Below are 19,913 nucleotides of genomic sequence, written 5' to 3'. Positions count from 1 at the left end.
CGCCGTCAGCATCAAGGACAGTACTACTATTTATGCTGAGATGTTTTCTATCGAACACTCCAAGAGCCATCTCATCTTATCTCGACAGCACCGAGCCATAAATCAGTATAGCTATGATGACCGACTTATGCAGCATCATTTTCGTTCGTCGAGAAAGAACTTTTCTTTTCAAAGGGATCAAAGCAGCAATTGCTGGCAAGAGTTATTTTTCGTTTGATTTCCAAGCAGACATTGTTCTTGCTGTAAATGCTGGTTCTCAAATTGATGAAATCCTTCATAGTCTTCAAATTATATCCGTCAACAGTGATGTGGTTGCCAAGGCGGAAATGCGCCAATTATTTCTCGGATGACAGCAAGTACAGTAGTTCAGTACAGTAGTACTAGCTGTCCAATCCATCTTAGTCTTACAAAGTACAAGTTGTAGTAGTCTCAAAATTTCTTTTGTTTTTTGATAATTTTTTTCCGGAGAGTATTTTGTATTGTCTCTCATACAGCGTAAAACACAATCGCAACTCTTTTTGTAATAGTATATGTGTATGAAAGAAACTTGAGCATACAAATTACGCTCTGCTGAACCATAGTCTCTGCGCTCACCCGACATGTAGGTGAACGCAGAATAAATGTCCGACGCTCTACATAGCTCCTATGGGCATCTATGACATAGTTATGTCTTCTATTTTACTAGCTGTCCAATCCATCTCAGTCTTACAAAGTACAAGTTGTAGTAGTCTCAAAATTTCTTTTGTTTTTTGATAATTTTTTTCCGGAGAGTATTATGTATTGTCTCTCATACAGCGTAAAACACAATCGCAACTCTTTTTGCAATAGTATATGTGTATGAGAGAAACTTGAGCATACAAATTACGCTCTGCTGAACCATAGTCTCTGCGCTCACCCGACATGTAGGTGAACACAGAATAAATGTCCGACGCTCTACATAGCTCCTATGGGCATCTATGACATAGTTATATCTTCTATTTTAACGAAATATATGTCTACAATTTTGTTAGTCTAGTTACTGCGTATTAAACCCATCAATTAAGGCCAATAAAACTAATTCAAAATAAGAACTTTCAATGCATATTGGACTGAGTCCGAAAAAAAATATTTTTAATTATTTCTGTAGACGCCCCTATTGCTATTTTCGAAATTCCATAGGAACATTATGGAAACACCTTATTAGAGTTTTTGGATAAGTATACACTCTCAAACAAAGAAGAACCCATGATAAAAGTAAACGGCCCAAAATCACTCTTTGGCATAGGCAGCCATCTTAAATGTTTAACTTTATCGACCACGCCCTCATAAAAAAAAGTCCATAGCGAAGTTTCGAAAAATTTAAAAAATATTATAGTTCATTACCTAAGACCGATTTAGTGGTTTATTTAATTGTCATTCTTTAACTAATGGCCGGCCAAAAGTTTACTACTCCCTATTGATTAATGTCGAGAAAGATGAATTACCCAATTGATTGCTGATAGCTTATGTAGAAGTGCGAGATATCATTCGTCACTCACCAATAATGGTACGTAATGCCACCAAGTGGCAAAAGGCGTTGAAGAAACCCAGCAATGTCCGAAAGAGAAATTAAGTCGGACGTCAGATACTCAAAGCAGTTTCCATTTGTAGCAGTTTCCATGAGTGTCTTCAGGCAATGAGACTCCTCGTTGACGTTTGTATGAGCACTACCTAGGTATCCATAGTCCAAGAAAAGTACCGTTGTTGACTAAACCGCATGTACCAAAGAGATTGCAAATTGCTAAAGAGCATTTGATTTCGCCTTCAGGCAAATGTCGCCACATTTTATGGTCGCACGAGGACGAAGGTTGTCGGTATGTGAATAGGGATCACGCCAATATGTAGGACGGCCACCGAATAACATGCAAAGTATACAACAAAAATTTTAAATTCCAGTATAGTCGTCTGGGCATACTTTTCTTGGCTAGGCGTGAGACCCATTGGGTTAGGGAAATTGTGACTGGCGCTTTATATGTTGATATATTGAAGGACATCTTGCTGCCATATACCAGAGACCAAATGCCAGATCAACTTCATGGAATGGCCGCCACAGTCACCATACATAAAACCCATTGAAAATTTTTGGGTTGATGTCAAGGAGACAGCAGGATAACGCAAACCAATATCAAATATGCAACTACGGGAATCTGGAAAAGCGCATGGGTATCGATTTCATTTGAAGGATGCCAAAATCCTGTTGACTCAATGCCACGTCACTGTACTGCAACTCTAAAGAATAAGGGTCATGCAACCAAATATAATTTTAAATATTACGATCCGGACCCGTGCGCATCTTGCGCAACAAATATAAAAGTTTCATATCAAATATCAACAGAAATCAGCTGTTCTATCAATCAAGCATCAATAAGCTTACATGCACTTGCGCTGCCAGTTGGCGGATGTTATCAACTGCCGGTAATGCAGTGTTAGTTCTAATCGAATATTCGCAATAGTGCCATAGTACAAATAGATTTCTTTGTGTGCTCACAATCTTTTATTTTTAACAAATTATTTTAATAAAATATAGCTAAACCAAAGCACTACGACTAATAATGCCCACAGCTCGCTAATAGCACAAATCCCCATCTTTACAACCAAAACTTTATTTATAGATTTGGATTCCAAATAAGAGCGAAAAAGGGGCCTGTACATAAAAACAATTTTATTATATTATTATTATTAAAGTTTATTATAATAGTTTTTCAAGGCGTAAATTAGAATCCATTAGTACCACTTTGCAATTTTGCAGAAATAATAAGGTGAGCATGTCCTTTATCGGATTTAGTTTAAATTTAAAATTTTTCATATTTATCTTCCAGAAAGCCTTTGTCCAAAATTTTATTTATTCTGAAAGAATTTCTGTTTTTGGCCACTTACTATAGCGGCAAGTCACACTGTGCCACAGACCACGTCAAGATGATAGCGCAGTTGCCAAAATCAATTTTCCAATGCGAGCTCTTTGCCTATTTATAGTTCGCAAAAATTTGGGAAATTGCTTACCCTTGTTCTTATTCTCCGATTGACAAAGCCAAAAACAAAGCTAGCATCAGAATAAAGGTACTTTTTAGTTTTACCCTATTGAATATTTATGTACACAACAAAATTTTGAAAATTATGTCCATATAGACAAACTCTTCCAACAATTTGACATTGGTCAGTAAGTTTGTTATAGTTTAAGCATCACGCGACTTATTTGCACGCTATCATTATTATCAACTTAATTAACTAAATTCATCATATTGATCTGCTCTAGCTGGAAATGCATAACTTGTAACTGAGGTGCATATTTCATTTTATTTATAAGCACTTTGTATAACAATTATTTCACCTTTTTTACTATATTTTTACAAAACATTCACTTGACAATTCTCGAAATTGACTGTCTCATGACAATAACTGAAAATTACGACATTCAAGAACGTTGAGTTGTTTAGTGTTTTACGAGTTTTTGAATGCATTTTTATGTATTTATGATTGTTTAATTAAGCTTATGACAACATTCAATACAACGCTTTAAATAGAGAACAAAAAGCAACAACAAACACAAAGCGCGTTACTCAATTTAGGTAAGGAAGGCTAATTTCGGATGTAACCGAACATTACATACTCAGCTGAGAGCTTTGGAGACAAAATAAGGGAAAACCAGCATTTAGCAAAATGAACCTAGGGAAACCCTGGAATGTGTTTGTATGACATAGATTTCAAATGGAAGGTATTAAAGAGTATTTTAAAGGGGAATGGGCCATAGTTCTATAGGTGGACGCCATATCGCCATAAAGGTGGATCAGTGGTAACTCTAGAATGTGTTTGTACGATATTGGTATCAAACGAAAGGTGTTACGATTATTTTAAAAGGGCGTGGGCCGTAGTGCTATAGGTGGATGCCTCTTCGAGATATCGCCATAAAGGTGGACCAGGGGTGTCTAGAATGCGTTTGTACGATATGGGTATCAAATGAAAGGTGTTAATGGGTATTTTAAAAGGGAGTGGGCCTTAGTTCTATACGTGGACGCCTCTTCGAGATATCGACCAAAATGTGGACCAGGGTGACCCAGAACATCATCTGTCGGGTACCGCTAATTTATTTATATATGTAATACCACGAACAGTATTCCTGCCAAGATTCCAAGGGTTTTTGATTTCGCCCTGCAGAACTTTTTCATTTTCTTCTACTTAATATGGTAGGTGTCACACCCATTTTACAAAGTTTTTTTCTAAAGTTACATTTTGCGTCAATAAACCAATCCAATTACCATGTTTCATCTCTTTTTTCGTATTTGGTATAGAATTGAAAGAAAAAAAGTGGGCGTGGTCATGGTCGGATTTCGGCCATTTTTTACACCAATACAAAGTGAGTTCAGATAAGTACGTGAACTGAGTTTAGTAAAGATATATCGATTTTTGCTCAAGTTATCGTGTTAACGGCCGAGCGGAAGGACAGACGGTCGACTGTGTATAAAAACTGGGCATGGCTTCAACCGATTTCGCATATTTTCACAGAAAACAGTTATCGTCATTGAATCTATGCCCCTACCAAATTTCACAAGGATTGGTAAATTTTTGTTCGACTTATGTCATTAAAATTATTCTAGACGAATTAACCCTCTTGGCAGGTATGTTGACAAACTCTCTTTCAATCCAGGACGAATATGAATAAGAGGTCGTTGAGCTAAAAGGATCTAGAAAGCATAATTGAAAGTATGTCAGATTTTTCTGCATATTCATCAGGCGACTACTAACCAAATGAAGTTGAAACAGATTCTTCATTTAATGAAAGTGACGACGAAATGGACCATGAAACTAAAAGTGAGAGTGACCACAGCGAAAATGATTTTGAGCAACTTTCCACATGTGAGGCAGCACAGTGGGTTCTGCAGCAGTCTAGAAAATGTGTCACCCAATCTGAGACTGATAGTAGTCGCATTTTTGGAATCGGATTCGTGATGGGAGAGACACTTTGTCGCCAAGTTCTGGCGTTCACACCTGTGGACGAACGTCTCGCCGCTATTCGAATAAAAACAAAATTTTTTAATATATCAATCATCTGCGCCCACTCGCCGACAAAAGAGAAAGACGATGAGGTGAAAGACACTTTTTATGAACAATTAGAACGCACATACGAGCGCTGCCCCCGTCACGATATAAAAGTCGTGCTTGGTGACTTTAACGCCAGGGTGGGCAAAGAAGGTGTTTTTGGCCCTACAGTCGGAAAGTTCAGCCTACACAATGAAACTTCTCCTAACGGACTGAGGCTGATTGACTTTGCCGGTGCTCGAAACATGGTCATATCCAGCACGAGGTTCATGAATAAAAAGATACATCAAGCTACATGGCTGTCTCCTGATCGAAATACTCGCAAACAGATCGATCACGTTGTGATAGACAGACGGCATGCCTGCAGTGTTTTAGATGTGTGCACGATCCGAGGAACTAACATCGACTCGGGCCAAAATACGCACCCGCCTCAACGCGGCTAAAACCAAGGAACAAAAAACACAAGGAAAGCTAGACGTCGAAAAGCTTCAATCACAACAGACTGCCAATGATTTCGCAACTCGACTCTCACACCTGCTCTCTGAGAGCACAACTCATCCTGAAGGAATACAGGAGCAGTGGGAGCATATTTCCAAAGCACCTCGTACTGCCGCCGAGGATATAATTGATTACCGGCGACCACGAAAAAACAACTGGTACGATGAAGAATACCGCATTGCAACTGAAAGAAAAGACGCTGCCTACAGGGCTACTTTAAAAGCGAGCGCGACAAGAGGAGTGTGTGATCGCTATCGTGAGTTGAAAAAGGAAGCGAGACGCCTTTTCAGGAAGAAAAAAACAGAAGCAGAAAGGCGTGAGTGCGAGGAGCTTGAGCTGCTAGCCATCAGGAATAACGCCCGAAAATTTTACCAAAAAATACGGCGACAGACGGAAGGTTCTAAGACCGGGCAAACACTCCTGTAGGAATGAAAACGGCGACCTTGTAACTGATGTCCAGAGAGTGCTTAGATTATGGAGGGAACACTTCTCTGTTCTTCTAAATGGAGGCAGCAATTCACCGTGCTGGGATGAAGAACCCGATCCTGCAATCGATGACGATGGAATATATGTCCCCCCGCCTGCTTTTGACGAAGTTAGAATAGCAATAACCAGATTGAAAAACAACAAGGCCGTGGGCGCGGATGGATTGCCTGCGGAGCTATTCAAGTACGGCGGCGAGGAGTTGGTAAGGCGCATGAACCAGCTTCTTAGCAAAATATGGGCGGAAGAGTGCATACCCGACGGTTGGAATCAAAGTGTTCTTTGCCCAGTCCACAAGAAGGGGGATACTGCAAAATGCACCAACTATCGTGGAATCAGCCTTCTCAATATCGCATATAAGGTCCTTTCAAGTGTATTATGCGAAATATTGAAGCCCACCGTGAGACAGCCGATTGGACCTTATCAGTGCGGCTTCAGACCTGCTCAATCTACCATCGACCAGATTTTCACAATGCGCCAAATCTTGGAAAAAACATGCTGATGACATTGATACCATCGGCCTAAACACCCGCGCCGTTAGTTCTGCTTACTCCAAACTGGAAAAGAAGCGGTAAAGATGGGTTTGATGGTGAATGAGGACAAAACGAAGTACCTGCTGTCATCCAGCAAAGAGTCAGCGCATACGCGCATTGGCAACCACGCTACTGTTGGCAGCCATAATTTCGAAATAGTAAAAGACTTCGTTTATTTGGGAACCAGCATCAACACTAGCAACAACATCAGCAATGAAATCCAGCGAAGAATCAATCTTGCCAATAAATGCTACTTTGGACAAGGTAGGCAATTGAAAAGTAAAGTCCTCTCTCGGCGAACAAAAATCATACTCTACAAGTCACTTATCGTACCCGTGAAGCTATATGGGGCAGAAGCATGGACCATAACAACAGCAGATGAAGCGGCTTTGGGAGTGTTCGAGAGAAAAGTTCTTCGAAAGATTTATGGACCTCTACGCGTTGGCGATGACTAGTACCGAAGAAGATTTAATGATGAGCTGTACGAGCTATACGCAGACATCAACATAGTCCAGCGAATTAAAACGCAGCGGCTGCGCTGGCTAGGCCATGTTATGCGAATGAAAGATGATGCTCCGGCCAAGAAAGTGTTTCTATCGGAACCCGCCTATGGAAGCAGAGGTAGAGGGCGGCTCCCACTCCGTTGGAAGGACCAGGTGGAAAACGATTTAAACTCCCTTAGTCTGACCAATTGGCGCCGGTTGGCGGACCGAAGGAGCGACTGGCGCACCTTGTTGGACGGCCATAACCGTAAGTAAGTAAGTAAGTTCGTCATCCGATTTTGCTAATTTTTACTTAGCAGACACATAGTAATAGGAGTAACGCTCCTGCCGAATTTCATCACGATATCTTCAACGACTGCCAAATTACAGCTTGCAAAACTTTTAAATTACCTTCTTTTAAAACTGGGCGGTGCCACGCCCATTGTCCAAAATTCCATTTTGCGTCGTAAGGTCAACGCACCTACCAAGTTTCATCGCTTTATTCGTTTTTGATAGTGAATTATCGCACTTTTTTGGTTTTTCGAAATATTCGATATCGAAAAAGTGGGCGTGGTTGTAGTCCAATTGCGTTCATTTTAAATAACGATCTGAGATGAGCGCCCAGGAACCTACGTACCAAATTTCATCAAGATACCTCAAAATTTACTCAAGTTATCGTGTTTAGGGACGGACGGACGGGCGGACGGACATGGCTAAATGAATTTCTTTTTTCGCCCAGATTATTCTGATATAAACAAAGTTGATATACTCTGTGAGCTCTGCTCAGCTGAGTATAAGAAGTGTCCACACATACGAGCATGTATATAGTATGAAAAAATTATATTTGAGTTTATTGTAAGTATCCAATTTTTATGGCGCCCGTCGTGGTGTGATGGTAGCGTTCTCCGCCTACCACATCGAAGATCCTGGGTTCACGCCCCGGGGTAAGCAACATCAAAATTTTAGAAACAAGGGTTTTCAATTGGTAGAAAACTTTTCTAGGTAGGGTCGCCACTCAGCAGTGTTTGGCAAGCCATGAAGAGCTCTCAGTGAATACTCATCTGCTCTGCAAATGCCATTCGGAGTCGGAATAAAACAACTAGGTCCCGTCCCGTCATTTTGTGGGAAAAATTAGAAGAAGCACGACACAAATTGGAAGAGAAGCTCGGCCTAAAACTTCTTCGGAGGTTATCGCGCCATACATTTATTTATTTTTTATCAAATTTTTAAACTAATGGTCAATCATGTGCAACACTCGTCTTCTTTTTATCTCGCCAATTATAAAAGATACGTCTAAGGAGCAAGCTTTGAGGGATGTAACCTTATTAGCAGGCCTATCCAATTTTTCATTTCCATCTATTCTTATATGTGAATTGTCCCAATATAGATGAATATTGTTCCATATCCTGATCATTTCCAGGGATAACTTACACTGTAACATAATTTTAGATGTTGTTCTATGTAAGATTATTGCCTCATTTTTTGCTTGGCCTTCATGAAAAAATTTACTCGACTGCAGTTTAGCTTAATTTTCTGTAGTGATCCTACTGTTTTAGTCACATATACTACTTCTACCTCAGTCATCTGGCCGCTTGTGGGATCTGTTTATTACCGGCCAGCGCAGTATGATGCAGACCCCACTCTTTTCGTTACTTCAGAATCATCGATGTACACGTATATCGCCTCATTCATCTTTGTTTTTGACTCTAAGAGACTCACGGAAGCGCAGGTAGAGAGCTAGGTATTCGATGACGCAATATTACTATGGTTGCATGATCTGCGCGCAAACTGACCCGAGGCATTGAGTCTCGTTGTAGTAGTTAACGCTATGTTCTTCGCCACAACGTCTTCAGGTGGAGTGTGCATAATGACACACAGTGCAGCCGTCGGTGTTGTTTTCAGGGCTACTGTTGTCCTATGCATTTTGTGAAATATATTCTTTATACTCAGTTGAGCAGAGCTCACAGAGTATATTAAGTTTGATTGGATAACGGTTGGTTGTACAGGTATAAAGGAATCGAGATAGATATAGACTTCCATATATCAAAATAATCAGGATCGAAAAAAAATTTGATTGAGCCATGTCCGTCCGTCCGTCCGTTAACACGATAACTTGAGTAAATTTTGACGTATCTTGATGAAATTTGGTATGTAGATTCCTGAGCACTCATCTCAGATCGTTATTTAAAATGAATGATATCGGACTATAACCACGCCCACTTTTTCGATATCGAAAATTTCGAAAAACCGAAAAAGTGCGATAATTCATTACCAAAGACAGATAAAGCGATGAAACTTGGTAGGTGAGTTGAACTTCTGACGCAGAATAGAAAATATTGGACAATGGGCGTGGCACCGCCCACTTTAAAAGAAGGTAATTTAAAAATTTTGCAAGCTGTAATTTGGCAGTCGTTGAAGTTATCATGATGAAATTTGGCAAGAACGTTACTCCTATTACTATATGCATGCTTGATAAAAATTAGCAAAATCGGAGAAGGACCACGCCCACTTTCAAAAAAAATATTTTTAAAGTAAAATTTTAACAAAAAATTTAATATCTTTACAGTATATAAGTAAATTATGTCAACATTCAACTCCAGTAATGATATGGTGCAACAAAATACAAAAATAAAAGAAATTTTCAAAATGGGCGTGGCTCCGCCCTTTTTCATTTAATTTGTCTAGGATACTTTTAATGCCATAAGTCGAACAAAAATGTACCAATCCTTTTGAAATTTGGTAGGGGCATAGATTTTATGACGCTAACTGTTTCCTGTGAAAATGGGCGAAATCGGTTGAAGCCACGCCCAGTTTTATACACAGTCGTCCGTCTGTCCTTCCGCATGGCCGTTAACACGATAACTTGAGCACAAATCGACATATCTTTACTGAACTTAGCTCACGTACTTATCTGAACTCACTTTATCTTGGTATACACAATGAACGAAATCCGACTATGACCACGGCCACTTTTTCGATATCGAAAATTACGAAAAATGAAAAAAATGCCATAATTCTATTGCAAATACGAAAAGAGGGATGAAACATGGTAATTGGATTGGTTTATTGACGGGAAATATAACCTTAGAAAAAACTTTGTAAAATGGTTGTGACACCTACCATATTAAGTAGAAGAAAATGAAAAAGTTCTGCAGGGCGAAATAAAAAACCCTTAAAATCTTGGCAGGTATTACATATATAAATAAATTAGCGGTCTCCAACAGATGATGTTCTGGGTCACCCTGGTCCACATTTTGGTCGATATCTGGAAAAGGCCTTCACATATACAACTACCACCACTCCCTTTTAAACTCTCATTAATACCTTTAATTTGATACCCATATCGTACAAACGCATTCTAGAGTCATCCCTGGTCCACCTTTATGGCGATATCTCGAAAAAGCGACCACCCATAGAACGAAGGCCCACTCCCTTTTAAAAATACTCATAAACACCTTTCATTTGAGACCCATATCATACAAACAAAGTCTAGAGTCATCCCTGGTCCACCTTAATGGCGATATCTTGAAAAGGCGACCACCTATACAAATACCACCACTTCCTTTTAAAACCCTCATTAATACCTTTAATTTGATACCCATATCGTACAAACACATTCTTGAGTCACCCCTAGTCCACCTATGACGATATTTCGAAACAGCTTCCACCTATAGAACTAAGGCCCACTCTCTTTTAAAATACTCATTAACACCTTTCGTTTGATACCCATATTGTACAAACGGATTCTAGAGTCACCCCTGGTCCACCTTTATGGCGATATCTCGAAAAGGCGTCCACCTATAGAACTAAGGCCCACTCCCTTTTAAAATACTCATTAACACCTTTCATTTGATACCCATATCGTGCAAACAAATTCTAGAGTCAACCCTGATCCACCTTTATGATGATATCCCTACATGGCGTCCACCTATAGAACTATGGCCCACTCCCTCATAAAATACTCTTTAATGCCTTTCATTTGATACACATGTCATACAAACACATTCCAGGGTTTCCCTCGGTTCATTTTCGTATATGGTTATTTTCCCTTATGTTGTCACCATAGCTCTCAACTGAGTATGTAATGTTCGGTTACACCCGAACTTAACCTTCCTTACTTGTTTTTGATTGGCCTTCCATCAAAGAAAGCTCACAACTGCTAAAACTCGTCAGAAAATATTGGGAGAGAGGTAAAAAGGGCTTTGGATTCAAGACCAAAATCTAAAAGCGGAATTTGAAAATTTTATTTCTGTAGTTAAAGTTGGCAGTTTTCATGTGGTTGTTGAAATGTTGTTGTACAATCTTGCACGGTTTTAATTTTGATCTCACCCTATTGGTGGACCAGTCAGGGTAAGTTTTTACCAGCGTAACGAAGAAAGGTGTTTTGGGCAAATGCGCAAAAATTACATGGAACCCACCCCTGATTGGGGGCGGCCTGGGTTCATTGTTTGGGTTTTCGTTAATATCCTGTAAACGAGTTGAAACTTGTGTGTTTTCACTTTAGATTATAAATACGAATGCCAAGGCGCATCAATTTTCAGTTGTGAGCTAAATTAAAGAGTTAACGTAGTATGGGATGCGCTTTACAATCGCTGTAAATATCAAATGAAAGAGAGGGGGGATATACCCCAAGTACGCAAAAGCATTCTTTTACATGCATAAAGTGCTGTCGAAGCGTTATTAAGCTCTTCGATTTTTTCAGACAAAATTATATGCCATATGCGGGGGATTTTGGTGAAATTTTCAGCCTTTAGCTGATAAAATGGAGTAGAAGTTTCGAAAAGCTTCTTATTTCAAAAATCAGTTGTATGGGAAATATGCAATTTATACGACCGATTTCCAGAATTTTTTCAGACAACATGAAATGTCATATACGACAGCATTTGATGAATTTTGAAGCTTCTATCTGATAATTGATATAAAAAAACCCCCTTTTCTGAAATATAGATTTTATTGGGGGATATATTTCAAAGTTGTCCTATAGGTTGGCTTCGACAAATGCTTAATCCGACACCAAAATATATCCCAAATATACAAAACTTGATCAAGATTTCTCAAAAATTTTGAGAATAACGTGCGTTCAAACCGACAGACGCACATGACTAAGTCAAACCAGATTGTAAACCTGATCAAGTCGGTATATTTATTATTGGGTCTATCTCTTCGACTTTAAGAACTTATGATTTTGAGATTCGTGACAAGCTTAATACCATATATTTTTTCTAATTGCTGTTTTCATGCACAGTTCCCTTTTTCGCTCTTATTTGGAACTCAAATCTATAAATAAAGTTTTGGTTGTAAAGATGGGGATTTGTGCTATTAGCGAGCTGTGGGCATTATTAGTCGTAGTGCTTTTGTTTAGCTATATTTTATTAATTTAATTTGTTAAAAATAAACGATTGTGAGCATACAAAGAAATCTATTTTTACTATGGCACTATTGTGAATATTTGATTAGAACTAACACTGCATTACCGGCAGTTGCTAACATTCGCCCGATTGCAGGGATTTCTGTTGATATTTGATATGATACTTTTATATTTGTTACGCAAGTTGCGCACCGGTCCGGCTCGTACCATTCAATTTTTCATGAAATGTATAAGAAAAATATGTTACGTATACACACCGGCACCCGTTTTTTTCATGTGGTACAGATATGTTTGCGCGTAATTGCTTGGCTTTTAAAAAACAAGGAGCTTATTATTTACGATTTATTTTTGCTTTTATTCGTACTTATATTTTCGACCTCCATGATTTTCATCTGTCTCCTTCGAATATTAATTTTATAATATTTTTGAATCACAGTTTATAAGGTTTTTCTTATAACGAATGTAGTTACTTACTCCAATTATGTTTAATACGCCCACAAACAGTAAAAAAAAAAACGTTTATAAAGAATTGATTTTTAAGAAAAAATTATTTATGTGAACTGGTTTATATGACTGCAAGTAGTGAACTCTGTAAGCTGAGTCAAATAGTTATTTATTAAGCACAATTGATATATTTTGCTATTTCATGATCAGAAATCGTTGTAGGCGATTCATTTTATTTATTGTATTCAATCCTTCTTCTTCTTCTTCTTTTTTAATTCATAAGTAGAATATATTTGTTATTAATTAATTATCTAGCTAAGCAAACGGGTATCAAGGACACGAATAAGCAAAAAAACACACACACAACAACCACAATACCCATGAACTAATAAATGCATTTGAAAATTGGCGCGCACGTATTTATTGAAACACTCACAAAACACCTGCAAACACGCATACAAGTACACACAGCTACCAGAGCGACAATAACAGCGACAGGAAACGACACAATAACGGTAAACGCGGCCTGTGCGAATATATTACATTTGCATATACTTGTATATATGTACATACATATATATATGTACCTAAAAAATCGTCAGGAAATAAAAATTTTAGAACAGAATACGTTATACGCGAAACAACACCTAAACACGTCTGTACAGCAATAAACCAGTCAAACAACAGACAACAAGTCGCAGCAATCGGATCGATCGAACCGTTACAATAAAAGTGTATTGGCGTTGTGAAGTTGTTGTGGGTGTTTTCTCGTCTCTTCTCGCTGGGCTCGCCGAATATATGTCTGTATGTTTGTATGTATTTTGCTGTGCCAGCACTGCTAGCGTATAATCAGCTGAGACGATAGAAATTTAGCAGACAGAAAATTTGCGTATATATGTATGTATGTATATAATTCACGTGAACTGTGTCAACATCGAAAATCATCGATTTTGCGAGGAACGGCGTCGCAACTGATAAAAACAAAACGCTAAAATGAGCGACCAAAACGATTGCTCGGTACGTGTTCTGTTCTCTCTATAAAAAACGGTTTTATTATGCCGATCTAAACTACAAAATCTAAGGACGCTGACCACAATGTGTAGAAATATGGAGATAATTAAATTGAAATTATTTTGTTATATCCCATAATTTTATTGTGTGATCTCAGTTATAGCCTCAGCTATATTTATAAGCTAAGGGTAAGGAACTATACTACGACCATAGTAAATAGACCTCATTCCCTCATTCTTAAAAAGAAAGAAGTTTTATACTCCCCTAAATTTTAAAAATTCGGTGTTTAATTTAAAAAGTAGAATATGAGAAAAATAAAAATATTATTCGAGTACTTTCATAGGTTTAATTTCTGTTTACACGCCGAAACAAATGAAGCTAGTTAAATCAAAAAATCAGGTTATTTCTTCTTGTATTAACAGTTCTTTAATAAAATTGATCGCATCGTGGCTAATTCAACTGAGTTCTTTCGTCAAGAGGACGAACTTTTATAGTTGTTCCAACAGAAGGAAAACTTTCCTCTAAGGAAAACCTCTAGTTAAAAACTTGTGCTCTTCTACTGAATTTGGAACCACTAGTAGTTCGGCATCTACCTCTTTTACATGCTTCCACTCGGCAATTTTAATATGGCGATGTTTCCGCTGCATTTTCTTTTCTTTAGTTCTGAACTTGGTAAAAATTTGACTCAAAAACTACATCCTTCTCAACTGTTTTTCAGAAAAATTCAATTGTGTTTCAGAAAGCTAAAATAAATATCAGAAAAGTGCAAATGTATTTCAAAAAAGAAAACTGTATTTCAGATATTCCCATTGCTTTTGAGAAAATCTTATTTTTATTTCAGAAAGGTTCAAATACGTTTCAGAAAAAGCCAATGGTATTTCAGATTTTACAAACGTATTTCAGAAAACTTCAAATATTTTTGAGAAAACTGAAAATGCATTTCAGAAGATGCAAAAAATTCTTCAGAAAAAGCCAAATGCATTTCAGTAAAGCTGAAATGTATTTTCGAAAAACTTCATTTAGTTTTCAGAAAACAAGCAAGTATTTTAGTGGTTAAGGCAACTGCAGTTTCACCGCGTGATTCGCGGTTCGAATCTGGGTGAAACCTTTGATAACATTACGAAATTGCCTGAGGATAATTACGTGGCGGTTTTCGAAATGGTGCCATTGCAATATGCCAGTAAATGTTTCCTTCTTTTCAGTTTCTCTTAGAAAAACATAATAATTGAATAGCCGGTTCTAAGCTCATGAATTCTTAAATAATAAGTATAAATTAAACACGCCATTATACAAACAAACAGAAAAAACATGTCGATCATACATATCCATATGTTCCTGATGATGACTTCAGATTAAAGTCGAAATATCGACCAAATATATTATAAATGAATATAAACAAAAAAATAAGTTTTATTCATCTTGAAGCCTTTTAGCTCAATAAATCTAACAATTCGTGTAGAAAGCTAAAATTTCAATAAATTCAAACAAAAGTAAATTTTTGACTATGAGTCGTGGTAGTTCCGAACCAAAGAGTTGTATCCCTACTTCCTCAGGATTATTGGTCTCAAGTTAGCAATGTGCTATAAAAATGGCAGATCCTCAATCAATCTAATTGATCTTCTTTTAAAATAACGGATTTCTTTGATCTTTTCAATAGCGAACAGCTGACAACATTATGCAAATGCATCAAGTACTTAATGTTAAAGAGAAATTCACGCTCTCGGGGCTCAAGACTTTGTTCTTGTGCTGACTACTGTCCCAAATAAATCCCTGCAGTATCAACAGCCACCGTTATATTTTAACAGTTTTCATTGGTTTCTTCAGAATGACGTTATTAATTATTAGTTAACCCAGCAAGAGCTAAGCGTCCATCCTGGGATCAACGCCTGACAAAAAGCTTTAGAAATAAGTTTATATTTGTGTGTTTTTTTACAAAGCTGTGGCCCAGTTGATTCAAAGGCTATTTGCGATGGATAAAAATGAACAAACATATCGGTTGAGCTCTCCTGTGATTCGATTGAGTGGACCATTGTTGTTTTTTCAGAGTAAAGATCATAATGACAGAAAAAATTTCAAGCTGCCATACTACATTATAACAGTCGGATAGAGAGGTGTCATTTTTCTTTTTAGAAAAATATGCTTATACCAAATAAAACACAAATATTAATTAAAAAGTTGCTACACCAAATTTTTCGTCAGTGATACATGGTAGAATTCAGCGAAGACTTTACATTGACACTATTATTGGAATGATGTCTTTATAATATTTCATATATATATATATATATATCCGGCACATTCTAGTAATAAACATATTCAAGGTACAAGCCTGATTATTTTGTACGACTACATTGAAACTTCGAGGCCAGACCAGCCACTCCCTGTTCCACGGGTAATTTGGGGTAGCCAGAGCCCCGCCTGCAAAAGAAACAGGTTCAGGTACGTGAGGTCCAAAAATTGGTTGATGAAGCTATAAATTGTTTTGGAAGCCGCTTGAAAAGACTCAGCTTTATTAGGGCTTACATAAAGTTCACACTCTTCGGACCGCCTAATCACTGCGGTCAGGAAATTTTCCTCTGGCAAGAAATATTAGATCGTCAACATAGGAAGCAAGACATAAAACGCTCTTCTCACTAAGTTTTCTCTGAAACATTATACTTATCCAGAACTTTATCTTATCCAAACAGTAAATCATTTTTGCAACTAATATACCTTCAACGCGAATCAATCCATCTTCATTAAAATGATTGCAGTTTAAAATTATTTAAAAGTAAACCAACTTTCATCCAATGATTGAACGGAAATTATATATATAATTGTCACTTATATGTCACTTTATTGTATAATTTGTTGCTCGTGTTTATTCAGTTTTTTAAAATATGTACATGCACAGATATGAATGTATCTCTCAAAATTGATATAGCTTATCAGAATTTTTACTTGAAAAGGTATTTATTTCATTATGACCATTTATCATGTTTGTTTAAATCTCTGTGACGTTTGATTGCTTATCATCATGTTATTTAAGCTTCCCAAAGAATAATGAAAGAATTCAATTAAAATAAATATTAATATGTAAGTAGTCTTTGTTCGGGTGAAACCGAATATTATATACCGCATGTGGGCTCATATATACATATATCAAGGATACATTTTAACCCTCCGATAGATTGTGGCGTCTGGCCAGACGAGAGGGCTTTATTTTCGTGAATAACTTTACTGCTACCCACCCGATCATGAAAAGTTTTAGTGACTTTTTTAGTTTAGAGGCGGTCTTTAATATAAATCCGAAATCGATATTTTTTTCTTCTTATTTTATCTGTGTTTTTGTACCAAAGTTGATCATGTCACATTTTAGCGTTGTCGTCTGGCTAGACGAACATATTTTTAAGCCTACAAAACTTCATAGATCGAATTCGTTTCAAAATTTATCAATAAAAATTCAAACTTATCACAGTGTGCGACGAGTTTTCTTCAAAATTTAAATAAAAATTTAAATATTTGTGGATAAAGTTCAAAGTGTAAAATTTCGTCTGGCCAGACGACAACGCTAAGATGTGTTGGATTTATTCACCACTAATAGGAGGGTTAAGTGAAATGTCAAGAACAATAAAGCAATGAAAGCTGAAATATACTATAAAACAGTTTCTATCATTGAAACAATGTTCTTAATAAACTTCGTTAAACTCAATAAATATTGGGTAAATTGCTGTGAATCTGCCGCAATTTATCTGTGAAATAAAAAAAATTTCCGCGACCATAATTTAGAAAATATCGAGCGGCACGCCAGCTTCATGTGAAGTTAGCATGCCATCCTCAGAAAACAACTTTAGAGACCAATAAGGAAAATAATTCTTGCACATGAATTCGCGTACATTTGGCGAAGCTAAATGGCATATTGTATTAATTTTAAAGGTGCATAGTCATAGTCAAAACAAAATAGGTTTTATACTTAGTTGCAGTTTTTTTCTACAGATAGCTCATAGAAAATTATGCAACTTCAACTATAATTCTGCAAAATAGCAAAGTGACACTAACGACTTCTGAGTTACAGCTTGCAATACTCTTACAATTTTTTCTACTATATTTTCAAACTTTACTACAGCATAACACAACTGAGGTAAAATATTGGTATAATGTTACATATCGTTGATGCATATGCAATACCACCTATCTACCAACTGCAAAACCACCTATCTGACGGCAACCAAATTTTACAGGAGATGAAAAAAACGAGTTTTCTTTAAGTCTTAATCATAAAGTTGGGGCTGAAATCTAGTTTCTACTTTTAAAAGGTGCTTCTTATCTAAGTAAACCAGTATTGAACTGAAGTTTATCATAATTGTGTCTTTCTGTAAGTTTTATTTTTTTGTAGACGGTTTTGCAAATAAATTTTCCTTTTATTTTTACACGTAAATATTTCCAACCCGCATATCGAATAAAAACAAAATTCTTTCTTTTTATCTTTTTATAATTAACTTTACAGACGTAAATCTTAATAGCTATTGTTTCTAAGGTTTCAATTCTTGTAAGTGCTGGTATTTAGATTTTTGTATTGATATACGAGACAAATAAAGAGCGTGAGGAGTGTTTTTATTCCACTTACGGTGTGGAAGCTCTAGAAAATTGCTTTCGAAAGACAACTTATAATTGATTTATGAATCGGAAGACTATTTCAAGACACGTAAATCGAAAACGACTTTGTCCCCTTTTTTGCGACCTGGGCGTATGGATTCATATAATTGATATTCTTTATTATCATAGTCTTTAAGAAATGTGTAGTCCAACTCTCGTGCGATGTATGGAAACGGATTGCGTCTGGATTCCTGTGTTGCCGAAATATATTGGCTAGGTAAATATATTTGCCGATTCTTTAATTTCCGCTCAATTACAGAGTGAACCGAATCTACCTCCATCTGTGTATGCCCCTTTACTAAACATTTTTGAGTTATGTCAACATTGTATGCAATGGCAAGCCTAAGGAGTGCATTGGCGACAACAGAATTTCGATTCTGATATGTGCAACCATCGGAATGAATCACCACAGGTTTTACATCTTTACGAAGTATTGATGATACATAGTCCACATAAAAGTTGGCAAACGTTCGGCTGCGATTTCATCAAACCAATAGCAAACCACTTCTTTAGTAACTAAGTTGTTAGCTGTGAAGTTATGCACAGCAAGCTTAGTTTTATAATAAGCAGCGCTGGCATTTAATTTTGAGCATAGTTCAACAGCCTGTAGGTCAACGGTAATTAAATGAATTTCTCCAGAATTGGCAAGAATGGTATCATTCTTTTTTTCTAATCGTGCTGAATTTGTGAAGTCGATGTGACATTTATATTCCCCTTCGGATATATTTCCGGTCTTAAAAGCAATGCAAGTATCGCACTCATCTTTTTTAGGTTTAAAAAGAGATATATTTTCTTCGGAGATGATATTATCAAAATAACATCTTGAGATTACGGGTAGAGAAAGTTCGAGAGCGTTATTCTTATAAAGAGAGTACAACTGTGATTTTGTTTCAATGACTGTCTCTAAATAGAGTTTTCTTGATGTTGACCTGCAGTATTGTGACGGGGGCTTTGGCAAAGATGCGAAACAATTTTTTACAAGTTTTTTTTTGGAATTTTTCGTGGAATTGCGTTTCTTTTTAGAACTGCACGAAACCTGTGTATTAGTGAGCCACGAACGTACAGTCCATGCCTTTAGTCCTAAGGTCGATAAAAACATATTTTTGCAAACCCTTCGCCTTTCGGTACCATCTTTGAGAAAATACGCGAAAGAATTTGATTTCTTTAATTTGCTGCGCTTAGTTGCTTTTGTATTTTAAACGTGAACCAGCGAACAAAAATATTTTTGTTTTTGTTGCCAATTAATGTTTTTCCAAAAGTTTGCAAAAATGTGTTCTCTTTGCTGCTCACTAAACCTTTTACAATCAAATGTTTTACTCTTTTTGCAAGCTTTAGCACAAGTTGACTTATTAAGCACTCTCTTCATTCGTGGCACATCTTGGACTATTTTGTTTTGTTTTTAGCGAA

General features: G+C 36.9%; 1 protein-coding gene across 13 annotated transcripts in view; it reads right to left on the bottom strand.

The window, feature by feature from the left end:
* Ae2 (Anion exchanger 2) overlaps positions 1–19,913 on the bottom strand; it is a 241,479-nt gene that overhangs the window by 140,849 nt on the left and 80,717 nt on the right. Inside the window, exon 1 of one of the 13 annotated variants that reach the window (XM_067788506.1) lies at positions 13,448–13,536. The exons of 10 other annotated variants lie outside the window; for them this stretch is intronic. The gene's annotated coding sequence lies outside the window, so the exon portion shown is untranslated. Of the gene's footprint in view, positions 1–12,890; positions 13,208–13,296; positions 13,421–13,447; positions 13,537–19,913 lie in introns of those variants that run through there. 2 more of the 13 variants (XM_067788510.1, XM_067788508.1) reach the window with 2 other exon arrangements.

Source organism: Eurosta solidaginis, chromosome 5 (genome assembly GCF_040869045.1).
Source record: "Eurosta solidaginis isolate ZX-2024a chromosome 5, ASM4086904v1, whole genome shotgun sequence".
Classification (NCBI taxonomy): domain Eukaryota; kingdom Metazoa; phylum Arthropoda; class Insecta; order Diptera; family Tephritidae; genus Eurosta; species Eurosta solidaginis.
This window is presented reverse-complemented; position numbering and strand designations above follow the sequence as displayed.